Source organism: Gadus macrocephalus, chromosome 4, assembly GCF_031168955.1.
Source record: "Gadus macrocephalus chromosome 4, ASM3116895v1".
In the NCBI taxonomy this organism is placed as follows: domain Eukaryota; kingdom Metazoa; phylum Chordata; class Actinopteri; order Gadiformes; family Gadidae; genus Gadus; species Gadus macrocephalus.
The window spans coordinates 13,000,209-13,018,562 of NC_082385.1; the positions used below are offsets into that span (position 1 = coordinate 13,000,209).

Genomic DNA, 18,354 nt, shown 5'->3' on the forward strand with positions numbered 1-18,354 from the left:
GGAAGCTCACACACAATAGTACGTTTAAGACGTACTATTGCTTACGTTTAAGACGGTGGATACATTGGTTTGAAAGAGGAATAGTACGCCCCGCTGGTATTAAAATGATGGATGACACAGGGGAATACATCCAAGAACATGACATTATTATCAACGTCTTCATTATCATTTCTATACAAAGAAACAAGGAAAAACTGGCACAAATCACGTATGCACCCTTGCATTGTTTCTCTTGCAAGTGAAGGGGTTGGGGAATTTACATATAAATTAAAGTTGACCAGTAAGCTGAAAACCAGACACCTGGAACCGACACCGAGGCGGTCATTTATTCATCCGTCCATCCTTCATACATCCCTGATCAGCAGGTGTTGTTTTTCACATTTGAATTATAGAGGCAGCCTGCTAAGTCCCCAACATGTCAAGTACCCGCACTGACATGCCAAGTGTAATAAAGTGACAAGTGTCCTACATGTCAAGTAACCGGACATGTCAAGTGCCCTCACATTCAAAGTACCCTAATATGCCAAGTGTCCTAAAATGACAAGTGTCTTGCATTGCCAGTACCCTAACGTGCCAAGTTCCAAGTGTCCTTAACACGCCAAGTTTCCTAACATGCAAAGTGTCCTAACATGCAAAGTGTCCTGCATGTCAAATACCCTAACATGTCAAGTTTCCTAACATACGAAATGTCCTGAATGTCAAGTACTGCACTGCAAGTACCCAAACGTCAAGTACCCTAACGGGCCAAGTGTCCTGAATGAGAAGTACCCCAACGTTCCTAACATATTCATTCATTCAGACCCAGAAGCCTTTGCCGTTGCTGTGTGGTGGTCAGTGGCTGCAGCTCGCTGGGTTGGAGCGCGGTGAGTAAGCGGGCCATGGCAGATCGTTCCCAGTCCTGAACCTCTACACACATCTTTGAGTGAGTCACGACTGTAAAAACCCGGCTTGTGAGTGACGCTATCCCAAACATAGAGTCACCTTGTGGATGACAGAGCGCAGAGGGGATTTCACCTCCATCCTGGGCATGGCGGTAGCCTTAGTCTCTGGATTAAAAAACGGTCCTGTGAACCGGTTCTGTTTTACATTCAGACGTGGTTGGTTTACTTTGTTCAAGGAAAGGACACAGTGACAATTTTCCGCCTTATTTTCCGCCTTATTTTGTGTGTGTGTGTGTGTGTGTGTGTGTGTGTGTGTGTGTGTGTGTGTGTGTGTGTGTGTGTGTGTGTGTGTGTGTGTGTGTGTGTGTGTGTGTGTGTGTGTGTGTGTGTGTGTGTGTGTGTGTGTGTGTGTCCCACAGGTCAGTATAGGTTCATAGATTATGAGAGTCCACTACACAGCAGGGAATGTGCTCCCGTCAACAGCAGCTTTGTTCTTCCGAGCATGAGGAGAAAGTGGACCGTTGTCTCCCCTCCACGCACCTACGCCTCTTTCCCTGGGACTCGTTTATATATTTTCTCTTCAGCTCCGTGTTTACAAAACATGCGCCACGAGATGCTTTGCATTAGTCTTTACCCACGCTGTCACAGAGCTGCGAGCCAGGGTCCATGCGTTATATGCAGTGTGTTTGGGTTCACTCACTGTGTGTGCGAAACCATGTCTACATAACACATCGGAAATCACCTCGCATTTCCGCTGCAGGAAACATGTTTTTTTTTAAGTTGATAAAACCACTTAGAATAATAGGTGGATGTACCACAGCATGCTTATCCCACACACCATTGCCGCCAAAGTTGAGTAGGTCTTAGTTTGTTACTCCGTCACTTCTAATGGGAGTGGGTTGTGTTCAAGTAGCATCAACGTATTTTTAACCTTGGTGTAGTGGCAACCAATTTTCTACGAGTATGGTTTGAGGCGAGTAGATTTTTACACACACACACACACACACACACACACACACACACACACACACACACACACACACACACACACACACACACACACACACACACACACACACACACACACACACACACACACACACACACACACACACACACACACTCCTAACAAGAAATATGCTAATCGACAAACGCTTTGTAAATGAAAGTACATTTTCTGACACCTTACAAAATACATTAGATATTATGTTAAGGTGTATTCTGGCAACGTTTTGGTTACAGATACATCATTAAATAGCCCAAAGACTTTGCCGCCATGCCGTCATGTATTGTGTTGAGAGGCTGTTGATGATAGGTTGGTTACCCAACGCTTAGTAGCTGGCAGGGGAGGCGAAGTTTCCAACACGTCTGAAAAGTTTTACAATAACAAACGCTGGCTAGAAACATCCACACAGCAGAGGTGAAAGTGAAACGTATAGCAGGACAGCGCTGCGCTGACGTATCAAGTCTGTTTTTCAATGTTAATCTTTGTATAAACGCTCCTTGCACCTAGAGGAATCGCTCTCCCTCTCTCCAAATCAAAAAGGTGTCTCATTAGATCACACTTTCGTCGCAAAAGTAGCCAAGTGCATTCGATGCACCAGCCTCCCGGTTCTGGCCGTGAGAACCCCTTCTGGTGTGCGCGTCTTTGATGCCTCGGTGTTTGTTCCTACAGTGCGACTATAAAAGCTGTGAAGTGAACCGTCGTCTCATTGACGTCGTGTGAATGCTCCCAGTGTGTCTTTCCCGTGATCCTGCGCCATTAAATCAAATACTTTTGTCCCACAAGAAATCCTCTTTCATCCACTGTACGGCTGACGGGCGTGTATATGAGACCCTTCGCCGTCGAGTGACGGCGTCTATAGGAAGGGGATGCGTAGGAGGGAGAGGGGGGGCTCGCTGCCAGGCATCGCTGTGCCTGAGCAGCTCAGGCCGTCTGCAGAGGACACTGCAAAAGACCAGGAGGAAAAAAAAGTTGTGAAATAATTCATATTTCAAGTCGTATATATATTTCGTAGTACAAAGTCGTTTCAAAAAGGGGGCTGGCAAGGCAGAAGCAGGTGTGACACACACACACACACACACACACTTGAATCATTGTACTTCAGAACATCTTCATGATCTAGGGTGGGGGATGATAGTCTGCACGGGGGGGGGGGTCATGTGATAGATGATTTCTTCAGAACACCACCACAGCCCCAGCTCCAACCAGTGGCAGACATCACGCATGCAGTAAACGGGACCTAAAGAAGTGCGAGGCTGTACAATTTACAGATAGATTTTCCCCCCACAGCTCACAGCCCTCTCATTGGTGTGTTCAGTGTTCACGTTAGCATGAAGCTCTACTTAGTCCGATCGCACTGTTTGTAGCCGTTAGCCCAGGAGACAGATTTACACGTATGGTTGTAAAGCTTGGGCTGGGGGGGGGGGGGGGGGGGCGTAAAGACCAAGAGAGGGCTCCGAGACTCCGGCTGGGCTACCAGTGCCCCCCTACCCCAACCATCCCCCAGACTGGCAGCGATGATAAGGGCGCGCTTTATTCCCCACCACCACAGTGAATGAAATGGACCATACGGCAGTGGTCCCACAGATCTCGGCCAGCCTCTCTCAGTCGAGAGCCAGAAGGGGAAGGGGGGGGGGGGGGGGGGGGGGAGAAGGGAAAAAACATCTTTCTGGGTCAACACAGTCCCCTCCCGAACCAAATGCCTCTTGGCTTGTTGCTAAAGAGACGGTGGCCCACACTATCCGGCACTAGGGACAAACAATAACGCCGAGAGTCCAGGTCGAATGCGGTTCAAGCTGGTCTGCTACCGAGACTGATTCACCCCTAGAAACAGGTACCGCAGATGTTACGGATAGATATCCCTCGGTGAATCACAGCGGAAGGTGAAAGCGATTTTTTTATATGTCTATGCAGGAATTCACGAAGCAAATCCACCAAAACCAAGGAAGGCAGCAGAGACGAAGACCTCGTCAAAACGGAATTGGTTTGTTTAATTAATTAACAATTCCAAGAATAACTGCCTCCAAAGGATATCAGCACATGCATGTTCCTCGATTTTAATGAGAATATACGAGAGAGAGAGAGAGAGAGAGAGAGAGAGAGAGAGAGAGAGAGAGAGAGAGAGAGAGAGAGAGAGAGAATATATATACATACATTATATAAATATAATGGCAATTAGGAGTGCTGTAAATGGATTTCCCTAAAGCGGTTGAGTTCACCGTGGCCATATGGGACTGAGCTGACCTGTTGGAAGAGGAAAGAGAGAGAAAAGCTACTTCCTCGATACCAGGCAAGGGACCAGAAATAACCAGGAACTAATGCCGCTTTTCCACCGCACATGTAGCTCGACTCGACACGACTCGACACGACACGACTCGACACGGTAGCAGCACGGGTGCTTTTCCACCGCAAATAGTACCTCCTGGACGTGGGCGGGGTCGGCTGCGCGAAAGGGCCGTGACGTATTTGTGTACGCGACGCAAACAACACATACGCAACCCACACATGGACAGAACCCACATAACAACAATGGAGGACATCGATCGCATTACTATTATTAGCTGGCATGTTGAAGAAGTTGGAGAAGTGGAACATGTTGGCTGCGGCGCTGCTATGGATGTTACCAGCATGGTTGCCATGTCGCTCTCGTGACTTCGTCACACTCTCTGGCCAATCAGTCGCCGGCCGTCTGCCGACGTCACCTTTTAGCCTCGGCTCAGCTCGCTTGGAACCTAGAGCGAGTAGGTACTAGAAAAAGCAGCCACTTCAGGTACCAGATACCATGGTACCGCGGTGGAAACGCAAAAAATGCGAGCTGAGTCGAGTCGTGTCGAGTCGTGTCGAGCTGGTACCATGCAGTGGAAAAGCGGCAAAACTAAAAAACTAAAATCACACCTTCGAATGAGATTAAGAGATTAGAGAGTCATTAATCTTAGTTGAGGAGGCATCTTTCAAATAGGGAAAACAAAAGTAAAGATAAGTGCCAGAATTTAAGAGAAAACAGACTTTTTTAAAACTAGACTAGTTAACGACTTGTGCACTGCAAAACATGAACATGCATGAAGTTGTAGCTGCAAAAGTAATAGGATTTAGTATCGCATAAGGATTTTTTATCACATCACTCGAAATACACATGCAGTGCTCATGCTACGGGTGTGTATTAAGAAATCCTCTTTCATTATGTTGTTAAACCTGATTCCATGGACACTGTTGCACATCATGCTTCAAATATTTGCTCATGAATGCAGATAGCCTACATAAGCGAATGCAGATAGCCTAACAGAGGCATCACAATATAATTGTTTTAATTGGGGATTAAGCAAGAACAGGATCTATAGGACTGGCCTATACCAGGACACAAAGCACTTGTTCAGCCTACAATAGAGCTACATCAGGCCCTTCCTGGTGACAATGACAACACAATGTGCGGTCTCATTCTTACAGTAGACTAACCTGATGTGTGTCATCGTCACATGTTTCTCAACGGTGTCTAGCTGCCAGCGTAATATTGCTTGCAATAAGTCTGTCAATGGAAATAAAACCCTTCTAGTACAGCTTGTAATTTAAAATGAAATGAATAGCAAGGGGTACGAATTGGATGGTTGAAATACCAACTGTTAAACAACCGACATCACCGTTTAAATTTATGATATTGCATAGCCAGGAATCACAGTTTCAAAACACAATTAATCCGACAACCTATAAGAACGAAATGATCCGTAAAATTATCATTTCAAAAAGAGAAACGTAAAACACAAGTATGTATGGCCAACTTACATGCTATACGGTCAAAGAAGCTGCGCTATCTGCTGTGGAGGAACTGTTAAAGGCCAACGTGTCTCAGTGATGAGCTATGAGCTAATTGCCAGGCTCACATTCCAACGGCGGCTGGCGCTGCAGGAGCCCTGCTGCTTCCGAAGCGCTGTGGGCTAGCACGACTAAGCTCCATACAACACAGGTGACCGGGGGGGGGAGACAACGACTCCTCCATAACAAACAGAACCAGAACACTTTCTAGGAACTGTGAGAACTGGACGCCAAGTACTGGTCTGTGACCACCGGTGTGGTTACACATGACCACACATGTCCACCCTTCAACCTCCGATTAAAAAGCTGGGAGTGAATAAGGCGAGGGGGGGGGGGACCGCGTCGAGGCGTAGAAAGATGACCCTTAGACCCGGGAGGGCGGCGGCGGTCGGAGCGGTGACGGGGAGGAAAAAGTGGAACCTGCTGTTCCAGTTCCCTCTTGCGTGTTCGGTTCCCAGCAGCGTTCCTCTGCCTGAATGGTCTTACGTGACAGGGGGAAACAAAACCGTGATTGTTTTCTTAGGGCCAATCCTGAAATGAGGGCTGGTAATCTGATCCCCGGGACAAGCAGGCATTCTCTCTCGCCCTCCGTTTTTCTTTTTTGTTCAACGCTGCTCTTCCCAGTTCCTCACTGGGCGGGCACGAAGAACGTGCCGGACATAAAAACCTGCGGCACCGACTTATAGAGAGTCACATCAGAGAGTCACATCAGATCGGATACACTCCCAGTATCAATAACAGAGATACAGCACACCCTGTTCCTGAAAGAAGACAATCCATTGTGGAGGCAATTATTAGCATTTCCTCCCAAGTCCTGACGACGCATACTAAACCCAGCGTGGCTTCAGCTGCGTCTCCCCGGAGACGGGCGTACCATAATTACCCTGATGAATAATTCCCAAACTATTTTCACACACAGCGCTCAGGAAAAGGAATAATAGGAATGCAGCTTGAGGTTGCAGAGGAGTCAGGAATCCCCTGGGAGTGTTACGTGGCTGATAAGGGACACTTATTAACCTTCATAAAAAGGAACGAACGCAGCACGCAAACAAAAGACCACTGCATGCCAGGATGTTCAGTGTGTCATATTGAGAGTCAATAATTTGAATAGGAGACACACAATACGTTTATAGCAGACTGTCAGAGCAGTACATTTGTTTAACAGAACAACAGACTCATTGACTTGTGACATGATGTTGCGGCGGAACTCATCACCGTCCTGATGCGCCATAATGAGCCCTATTCTTCACATCGTGACACGATGGGGACGGGTTGATTCAAATGAAGCGCCAGTGCTGAATGGACTTCCTGTTCCCGGTATGCCTGGAATTAATCTTATGCAAACATGCAATTGTCTCTATACCATTTCTACAATCCACAATAAACATGGACCGGTTTGCAATTCAAGATGACCATCATCACTGTCATAATAATTAACGTATGAAAACCAAATGTGAAGAAAAGAAGCATTTCAGTTCAAGAGTGGTTGGAATATGAGATGAAATTCAACAGCCCAGATCAAACCAGCATTGCTGAATGCACTGGTAAACTAAGGGGTCTCACTCCCTCTGATCTTACTGTAAGACGGTCTCTCTCTCACTCTTTTCTTATTCTAAGGCTGTCTCTCTGAACTTACTATAAGGCAGTCTTACTCCCTCTGATATTACTATAAGTCAGTCTCTCTGATCTTACTATAAGGCGGTCTTACTCTCTCTGATATTAATATAAGCCGGTCTCTCTGACCTTACTGTTAGGCGGTCTCTTGCTCTGATATTACTATAAGTCGGTCTCTCTGATCTTACTATAAGGCGGTCTTACTCTCTCTGATATTAATATAAGCCAATCTCTCTGACCTTACTTTAAGGCGGTCTCTCTCTCTGATATAACTATAAGGCTGTCTTACTCTCTGTGATTGTACCGTCAGTAAAAGTCTGTTTATCAACAAACGTGTACAGCGTCTTGTTGTCTGGGCAACATGTCGCTGTTTCATCATGACGACCGCCACCACTACCATCAACAAATGTCATCGGCTTCTTGTTTCAGAACCACATCTCTCCGAGGGAGGAAGCCAAAACAAAAACGTACCTACAGTCTACCACGGAGCCGTCATATTCTCTTCTGCTCTTCCTCTTGAGGAGCAGAGCCTGACCTAGCTCCCCTTCGGTGATTCGATGCGTGTTCCAGTCCAATGTCGGACAAGACGACGTTTGCCTAAGCAAAAGCAGATGGCCGTCCTAGGCAGAGCTCAGAATGGGAAACGCAAGCCAATGCAGTAGTGCAAACGCATGTGCATCAATACAGACCGATCTCAAATCCCCTCAACCGTCCACAGTTTCACAAAAAGTTGATTTCCAGTTGAGGTGTAGGTATGGATGTGGGCTGCGTACAGGTTGTAGGCCGTATCAGGGTTTCAGTTCATTGTTTTTACCTAGACTATAGGCCTAGACGTCCCCTGTGTGAGGCCCAGGGGACGTCCACAGCAGGCTGGTGAGTGCTAGCATTACAGGAGCTCACCAGAGTAAGCCATCCTCTATCAAACTCACTGAGCCTGGCCAGACCAGGAGGGCTGTCTGTTTAGCATCACAGATACTCCAACGCACGGCAGAGAGAGGAAAGGGGAAAGGATGGCCTGTAAAACAGGCAGGGACACAATATTAAGTCCCAATAAACCACAATGCCAAATATGGACGGTTGTGTTCAAGTCTAATAATACTTGAGTTGTAAAAGTGTCTTGGTCCTCGACTGGTTTTGACTTAGTTTTTAGTCCAATATAAAAACACTCTTCTTAAAACAGAGTAATCTGAATATAAGAAGCTTCTTCCACAGCAACATCCGAACAAAACACCAGAACCGGCACTCAGGATCTGCAAATGGTGAAATTCAGTCCAGTGTAATTATTGGGACTCAGGGCACAATGAAAAAAGAGCGAAGCGGAGACACACGACAAGGCCCGATCTCAGTGTCCGGGGTCGGTTACACAGTAACCCGGGTCAGAGTATCAGTATCGAGTCCGCTGGACCCTTGTATCACTGCTGACCGTCTTGTCTACAGAGTAACAATCCACTAATGCCATGTTTAACCAAAGCCGCATAGGACAAAATGATTCAAGTGTTTAACCCTGACACCAAATGTTGCCGCCAGACAACATGAGTTCAATGATGGATTAAGGCATTGCTGACAAAGGGCTTTTCACTTTTCTTAGGGAGGGGGTTTGTTGTTTCTATGCATGGCAGTGAGCGCAGATTAATTTTAAATGCAACCACTACCATTGTCCAGCTTTGTGTGCCCTAAGCAGCGGGAAAAAAGCAATAAAAAGTACAAGGCTCTGGTATGTGCTGAGACCTCACCGCGTCTTCAGAATCGGCTTCACTGCAGTGAACCTTGGAGTTCACTGCAGGGAACTCCAAGTTCATTGCAGTCACCGAGTCACATGACTCCCGGCTCAACTAGGCTGAGTGCTCATTGCAGTCCTTAGCATGAGAGTGGTGTGAATGTCCCCCTCTTCACAGCTCACACCCCTCTAGAGCAGCCAGCAACTAAACGCAACCGATATCCATTGTGAGGGGCCAATAGGGTACAGAGGTATACGCTCTCTTAAACAACCCTGTCTGCATAAGTATACGTATTCCATCTGCAGAGCTAAAGAATACAAAAGTAAATACTGATGGACGATCTATGTGGAGAGAGACACGGTTGGACACAATTTTAAATCCGGACGTTTGGGGGGAATAAACTACGGTTTAAGTAGAGGAAAAACCCCAGGGTGAGACTTCCATTTGACTGCATCAGCTGAAAAAAAAAAGCGCATGGATGGAATAAAATCCATGCGCATACCATGCAGAACGAGAGCGTCTCTGGCCTGCTAAGGGAGAGCCGGGGGCGTGCTACTTCTTTTTGTACCTTTCGAAATCTGGAGGCAACCATTTACTGAGCAAGGAACTGCGCTCACAAAGGGTGCAGAGGCAGCTTCCTCATTGAAAGAAAAGTTTCAAACGACCCAGACGACTCCCAGTGCTCTCTGTGGGAGGGGGGGGGGGGGGGGGGGGTGAGGGTAAGTCTGGTTAATCGGTTACCAGAGGGGACCTTTCCGAAGGCGGCCATTCCAGGAAGATGTGTGGAGCGGGAACAATGTGGCAGGTCATCTGGGAGGACTCAGGGAAAGGCCCGCTGCTCCACGGAGACGACGGTGGCAGAGCTTAATGACATCTTTAGAGCCACTGTTTAGTGTTTCTGATAAACAACACGCGTGTCTGATTGTCCTTCATTGCTTGCTTGGCCAGTTCAGCGTTTTCCTTTGAAACACGGGTCCAAAAATGTGCACTACATAACGTCAGTGGCTCTCCAACGGACTGGCTTCAGGCCACGCATATTAGTCATTGAGTCAGGAGCCAAAAACATCCAAAGTATTTACCATTTGTGCAGTAGTCTACAATGCCTTCACGTACTGTTAAAAACATGCAGCCAACGAAAAGCTGCAACGAATTGAATTCAACTAAACTGTCGGCCATTGAAACATGAACAGACATTGAAACTATAGCAAAGAAAGTTAGCAAAGTCATGGTCTTCCTCCTAAAGACGCGTTTGGCGTATGCCCTGACCCACCAGTTCAGAAGCACTGAATAGCGTCGTATATTCTCCCAAATCAGCCATTTAAAAAATTGCTCCCAAATGTATCAAATGATGAAGCAAATAACACTGCAACATGGCATGCTTCTAAAAGGTTAATTCAACCAACTATAAACAAAGACTGTTGTTGTCACATATTATAACTTTAAAGCAGGTAAACGAATACACATTTCCAATGCAGAGCAGACGTGACAAAAGACTTGAACACTGGGCCTTGTACCCGGGCCATACTGAAAGAACCCACGTGGAATCACCACAGCAACCACCTGAGCAGGTAAGGTTTCGCCAAGGTTCAACAAAGGTTTCCTTGGCAAACACTCGGTTATGAAGAGAAGGAAATCTCTATAATGGGCTAGTGTTTTTCTATCCTTGTCAACAACGAAATGGTGTAGGGACATTCGGCGTTTGAGTAATCCCGGCTCCAGTAGTCCTGCCACGTTAAAAAAGAACTTCTGGTGGGAAAGCAATGATGGCAAACAATGTTCAAACGTAAAGACAAACAGAAACACATCTCCATAGTGGAGGTTGCTTGAGACTCATGTCTACCTGTGGTTGTCAGATAGGAGAGAGGTCGTATAGTCAAACTAATCGGATGCCTATAGTCAAAGCCACTTCCTGGTCTTTTATTTAGTTGCATGTCATTAATGAGCAGGTAGGCGCTAGGCCTCTTGCCAATGTAATGTCTGTCTCTGTCTGTCTGCATGAATGATCCCTCTTTTAATCATTTTGAAAAAAAACGTAAAACATTACATTTCTCATCAATCTCATAAACAGTACCCCCTTACCTTCCGCTATACCATATCCGTGAGTTGTTAAATAGTTAAGCTCACAATCTAGGGGTTTAAAAATAATAATAATAATAAAAAAAAGGCCCCTATAAGGCATTCAAAAATGATCAATCCATAACAGTCTTGTTGATGGCAAAATTATTTTTCTGTTGTGGCATTAAAAAGGATTAATTTCAAAACAGTCGTCTTGCTGACAAGAAACAACAGGAGCGTCACACCCCGTTTACCTGGAGGCCAGGCGCACACGCTACAACACCCACCCAACCAGATCATTCTGCACACATAACCACTCATCAGCATCCCGTTGCCACTTGATAGATCACAGTATGACCACCTTGGACTTTGAGTTGCTACAATTAAAAAAATTGATTTATCAAAGTATGAGAGAAATCTGACAGGCGCCCATTTGTGTTAGTCACTGAAATGAACGAGGAGCATAGTTTTATGTAATACTTCACATACCGTGTCATTTATGATTTAAGCCCCTTGGTCCCAAAGTATGGCAGGCGAGACAAGTGTGGTAATCTACAAAAAAAGACGAGAAAGAATTGTAATGGCAGCAAAATAACAGTGGTTCTCAACCAGCTCATTTGGTCGGATTAAACACCTGGGCTCCAGTTTCAATGGCCTCTCAGGGTGATAAGAGACTCCGTTCTGCTCTACTTCCTCCCATGTCAAAGTGTCACGAGTTGGAAAGCGAATTCAAGTTCACAAAAATAGAGTTCCGCAGAAATAGAGTTTAAATACAGACCGACTAAATTAAATCCATCATAGTCGCCAGATGTAACGCTGCCTTTAAAATCAAAAGGCTTCCACTTTTGAGCAGTATTGGAAAAATAGGTTTGTTGTCGTCAGAGGCACTGGTGCCGGAAAAGACAAGGCAAGTTATCAGACTTGCGTGCTGGCATTTCTACCCACATCCTAACCCTAATCAAAAAGGCACAACCGTACATAACCGTCTTGTCCTTAATACCTATCTGAAAAAAAATGTACATAGAGACTGCTCAAAGTTAGTTTGAAGGTTTTCACTAACTTGTTGACAGTAAAGTCACTTAGCTGTCATTTTTTACCTCCCGTTATAAACATGTCCCCAAACCTCATGTTTAAAGTGACGTTACGCAGTAGCGTCAACAGAAAACTGTTCTGGAAACGGAAAGAGAACCACTACAATGTTTTAAAACAATGTCAAAGTTCATTAGGCTGTATTATTCCTTTAAGTGACAGGAAGGTACAATATATGCAACAGGGGTGTTGACTTCCTCTCGCTATCTGTTAGGTAAGTTAGAATGTATTTGTGTGCACGTGTGAGGCAAAATGAGGTATTTCGCAGCAAATGTCTGTTTTTGGTTGTATTATATAGACCTGAGCACATCGACATTGGCATGTGTGGATAAACTAAACTCGATTAACTACGGTGTTGTATTGTGACACAGTGCTTATTTGCATTGACTGGTATTGACTGAACCGAAAAGGATCTGTAGCCATGTAAGAAAAACTGGTTCCATAATAAGATTGATATCACATTGACTTCATATGCGTCGGAATGTTTATCCCATAGCAAGCTCGCACTTTTGTTATGGGGACCTCAAATTTAACATGACTGGAAATGTGAATCCCAACCAATCGTCAGATATAGTGGATGAGCTCATGATGGAACTGTCCCCTATAAGAATGACGTGTTTGGGTGGTTTCAAGAGTGCAACGCTACAAGCTAGCAAATAAGATTACATTGCCCTTCGCACAGCATTTTTCATTGTTGATTGGAGAATTAGGACAAATGCCATCTAATTCACAACCAGGCCAAAAACCGAAGCCAATTTTAAGGCATCAAAGTAAAACCATGACAAATAAAAGGCTCATCTAGTAAGGATTAGCAACGATCTATAGCACTGCTGAAAATTAATCTCGAAGGGAAAGAACCATGCATACGAAAACAATGTATAAACCAACCAACAGATGATAGTTATTTGTTTCAATACGATTAATGTCTAATATTAGCCAGACTACCAAACCAAGAGTCTAAGCTGTTATGATTCATCCTCCCAACCTACTCTGATTCAATAAACAGGACGTTTTTTACTCATCATAATGCTAACTAGGTTACATCATCTTCAAATCTGTTCTCTAGTAAGCCAATTTCCTGTGGTCAGAGATAAGAACTAGTCTAAATTGAATTGGCATCCAAAACTGAACCATTAAAAGGATTATACTCCCCATCTACAGAGACATACATGAAGAGCTTAGTTACATCAAGTGTAGGCTGCAATGTCTTCAGAGGTTTGTTGTTCAACGTACTAAATTAAAGTGAGGATTTGACGGAGTGTTTCTGTTGACAGACAAAGTGTGAATGTGCGAAAGAGACAGATGTTGTAAGTGGGTCACGGAGGCAGGGAAAGCATTAGTTTAAGCAGCAGAATACACTGATGTACATTTCAATTGATGGAACAGGATGCCCTGTAGTATTCTGTCTGACACTTCACTCACTGCTTCTTTACACTTCAGACTTCAACCGTCCACAACCCAACTGGCATCAGTGTGAACACAAAAGTAGGATATATTTGTATAACAGCAAGGAAATAAACTTTAAGTGTCCCCACCACTGACATAAACACATTATCTTTCACCAAAATTATGAAAACGGTTAAACATTTTGACCCTGCAACTGATGTATTTGAATGCATAATGTTTACAAAATATAAACACTAAATAATGTATTGACCAAATCAAACAACATGTGCATTTATTAAACGTTGTCAAATGGACAATCTATACAAGCAAGCATTGACTCCCCCGGCCAGTCAAATGCCAGTTGTTCGAGCATTTAAATGTAATTCACACCAGACCAACATAACTCAATTAAATGGATTGACATTTCTGTCAGCACATTGACTATTCCCGTCACATGCCTACGAATTTCCTTTCGTCCGTGAATGGCATGACGCTCCATAATCCTGGCGCAAAGAGCATCAAAATGTTACAACGGCTATTGTGAAAACTCATCGTCTCTTTTGACATTATAAGGGCAGCCCTCCACGAGACTTATCGGTGCCGGCCTCCCAATAAGTCTCTTCTTGGGGTCGACCCTGAAGTAGGGGAGGATGGATGCCGTGCCTATGTGGGAAGAGGGAACACCAGCCCGTATGCAGAGTGTATCAGGTTAAAAGGTTAAGCTCATTAGAGTAACAGGGAGAATGTAACATCAGTCACATTAGCTTCCAGCCAACCACACTAGCCGCGTGAACCCAAATAAACTTTCCGAGTGTAGTGGTGGAAAGAGCATCTCCTGGACTAGAAGAGATGAGTAAACGGCTCCTACGGAATGACAGCGGAGTCACTGACGAGGTCACGAGGATGGAATTACAGATCGCCGCAACTCAACAGGGAAGGACTGAGGTTATGGGCTTTAAATGAACACACTGGGCCAACACGTACACACACGCCTGATGGAAGGGGTTCGGCATTGGAGGGTAATTTGGGTTGGGTCAGCAACACCAAGTTCAATCTTTGTAGCCCGATGCTTAATGTTAATCACTAGTTCGTAGTTAGTATGGGGAGATGACCAATACCACACTCATAGACTTGGTGGCAATTTAAGCTAAGTTAAACGCTCATCCTTCTCATTGCCTTGCGAGTCTTGGTCTGACAGTTTCTGGTACAGAACCACAATTACTTGGAATAAACAGTTTACAGTAGCAAATAGATGCAGAGTTGTTATGTTTAAAATACACTTAAGTAACGTGACATGGGGAATCCTGCTGCACGTGGACAGGGTCCATTCAGGCAGAATACTGAATCCAAGAATACAGATTTTGCATCTTCATACATAAATTAATATATAATAATAGTACATGTTATGCTTAGTTTAACAAAGTAAATAGAACTGTTAATAGAGTTGTTATTGACACAGAAATCTAGTACAAGTTTTTGGTTTCACTTTTGTTTGGCAATGGACCAGCAAAACAATGCATCTTGATATCCTTCTCCTTCTAGCCCTAAGATGCTAATTATAAATAGGGCTACCAAAACATTTGACAGCCACCAGGAAACCTTACAGAAGTGTTGTATCAGAGATCTTCAACCAATAAAGAACGCAGATACCAATTAAAATCATAACCAAGTCATGTTGTTCTGCACAACAGAATACTGTGATGCACAGAGGAGGATATGTTATACTATTCTGCATATGAAAAGATTTCAGACCGATATCCAAACCAGGTGTGAGTAATTTCCCCAAACCAAGTCAACATACTGGCTTCCATTAGCTCAGAGGACAGGCCTTACGTTATCATTTAACCAACCGGTGAATTAGTGTGATCAAACTGATCTGGGGCATGTTTGCCATAGGCCTAGATGAAAACAAGTGGCTTAGTTGATATTCTGCACCCAAAATATCTGAATCTTTGAGCAGGTATGGGTCATTCAAAACCGGTCTTATACTTTACTCATTAGTTAGGAAGTACATATAAACCCCCTTGGGCCATAACCAAGGACAAGTAATTATAGACAGAAACGATCTGCATGTTATTTTAGTTTTTGTTTAAAAAAAGAATTCTAATTATGTTTTTTCTCATCTACGACCTATATATATTATAAGATTTTTAATCAGACCCACATAGCAGGTGAATACAGGCACCCTATAACTCCAGGATGACACATTGTTGGGTTTAAGGATAACCTTGGGAAAGAAAGTCTTATGCCTGGCTTGAGGAAAGGCTTTCACATTTTTAAACGTTTAGATAGCCTGTTTGTAATAATGAGTTAAGACTTCGTTTCACAATCTTCATTCATGCTCAGAAAGGCATATGTAGCATATACCACACATGTTTGAATTGTGTCTAGTCTACTTGGATTTCACCACTGCAATGTGTAGGCCAAATAGATATAGGCCTACCTCATAAGTGAATAAAAACGTGTCCAACTGACACAGCTCTTAAGGCCAATATAGTCCCAATTCGATAAAATAAAAGTGAGTCTACATAACCTCAGCTACTTATAAACCCATTTCCTCCTCTGTATCCACACATGTGAACCATGTTGTGCTCAATGGACCTGGGGAAGGCAGCATCGATTCCGCTGCACGGATACCGTCCGTCCCAGTAAAACCTCAGGACGTTAGGGACTACAACTAAGACTACATTTCCACAATAATCCACTATATCTCTACAAGTAGTATATATATCCAACAGCAGGCTTTGTTACCCCTACCGTACCGATGCGCTGAAGGTGATGCCCCAACAATGGATGCAACCTCACCGTCTCACTGCAGCTGCTGAGCAAGACTTGTGATCACAGAAACACTTTAAACCCCTTGTAAGGACGATGAGAGATCCAAGACAAAGCTCACCGTGCACATTGCACAGCTGACAGTCCAAATCCCCCCCGAAATGAAATATCTACATTTTGAAAAGGGCTATAAAAAAAAACAATCCATGCCCCCTGACTGACGACAAACCCCCCGAAAAAAACGCGAAGAAAAAGGTGAAAAACGAAAGAATCGCGGATTACATCATGAAGTTGGACTGCTTAAAGGACACCAGACTCCACATGGAGACACAACGACACCGTCTTAATGCGGGGATCCTCTTATATGATTAACATCATTATTATGACTCATAACCTCGACGCCAGCCAGCCGCTGCAGGCGGCGTGAGGCCCCCAGGACCAGAGAGACGCCAGCCCCGAAGAGACTTACCCAAACACCGCTGATGCTGTCCGGACCCGGACCAGGGGATTATACTCCAGATGGCTCACGATCGGTGGACATTCGCCTTTCGTTTTTCCTGGGTGGTTCGGTCTTGAGAACGGTGGTAGACTTGCTGTGGTCCAAGCTGGAGAGAGAGCTCCTGGGAGCTAGCCTGCTAGGAGCCTTCTGCACCGAGCCACCGTGGCTCTCCAGAAGTTGTTTACGGTTCCGCTCGGTTCCCACACGGGAAAAGTGGTTGGTTTAACCCCGATTACCGATGATCGTTACCTGATCCGGTCCATTAGATTCGGCATTGATGCATTTGATTTGGGAGAACAGTGCAGTGAAAAGCCGAGAGTGAGGAGGGGAGAATCCAAAATGTCCACAACACTCATCAAGGAAATACAAAAGAGCAAATGCGCAGAAGCTCCGCCAAAGCGAGCCGCTCTCCCCTCGGTCGCTGCTGCCGCACCCTGGTGCTCTCACTCATGCTTTCCCGGTCGTCCCTGGTCCAAAACAGCGTCCGCCAGAGTAGAAACCAACGCGTTAGTGCCCGATTTACCGGAGGCTTTGGTGCACCTGTGAGTGTGTGTGTCGAACGTCCACCAGAAGTCGCCTTTCCAACAAGCCGGAGAGTGTTTGCGTGATGACGGGTTTCACTGTGTGGCCCCCCACCCCCATCTCCCCCCATGTCCCCCCGTCACAGAGTCAAACACCATCGGATATACGAAGATATACCTATGCAAAGGTTAGGGAAATAACATTTGACCCTTCACAATTTTACAATAAATATAATAGAATAAGTATAACGCCAGCACTGAGATTAAATTAGATTGCTCGCAAAAATAAATAGTGAGAGAAGCCATTAAATAATCTAATTTTAGAACCACATTTCAGAATTATTAACAGAGATGCTGACACTGCAGCTCACATGTATATGTCGTTATAAAATAGCTTAGCGACGGCAGTTCTTGGCCCAGATATGTTCCTATTTTGAGGACAAGCCACCGCCATCCTGGTCCAGTTTGTTGTCCTTTTATGACCCCTGGTGGTCGTTTCTCTCCACAACAGTCAAGAATACGAAAGAGGTGACCAGATAAACTTGTAGACCTCAAACAAATACTTTTTGGGGAAAATTTGGCCTTCATAGTGAAGAAAGACTACAAGTTCGATAATTACATGTATGACTAAATATATAATAAATTAAGTACATAATACTTTATTTAAATAACATCAAATTGATGCAATAATAATTAGAGTTTAGATAGGCTTTAATAGTAATTATCTTCATGTTACATAATGTACATGCATATGTAAGTAGACCTACTTTTATGTGTAGACGAAAAGCGCACTTTATCACGTGATAGCCTCCGCAAACGTATGGCTCCCTATCAAATATTAAGTAGTCAACTGTGCTCTTGGCACTCCCCAGCACACCATAATATTCACTCAAAGCCCCAGCAAACTAGCCCAATGGGTACTACTTGCCTTCAGATTTCCTTTTGTAAAAGACCTGCCTACTTTTGGTCACCGTCCTTACTGCTACGGACTATATAAACAAACCAT

At 44.6% G+C, this 18,354-nt stretch overlaps 1 protein-coding gene across 3 annotated transcripts in view; it reads right to left on the reverse strand.

Annotated features, from left to right (window-relative positions):
• erbin (erbb2 interacting protein) overlaps positions 1-17,460 on the reverse strand; it is a 45,009-nt gene extending 27,549 nt beyond the window's left edge. For 2 of the 3 annotated variants that reach the window (XM_060050327.1, XM_060050325.1), the window contains exon 1: positions 16,798-17,460. The gene's annotated coding sequence lies outside the window, so the exon portion shown is untranslated. Of the gene's footprint in view, positions 1-11,567; positions 11,631-16,797 lie in introns of all 3 variants that reach the window. The other variant, XM_060050326.1, reaches the window with a different exon arrangement.
• Between the last annotated feature and the right edge of the window lie 894 nt (positions 17,461-18,354).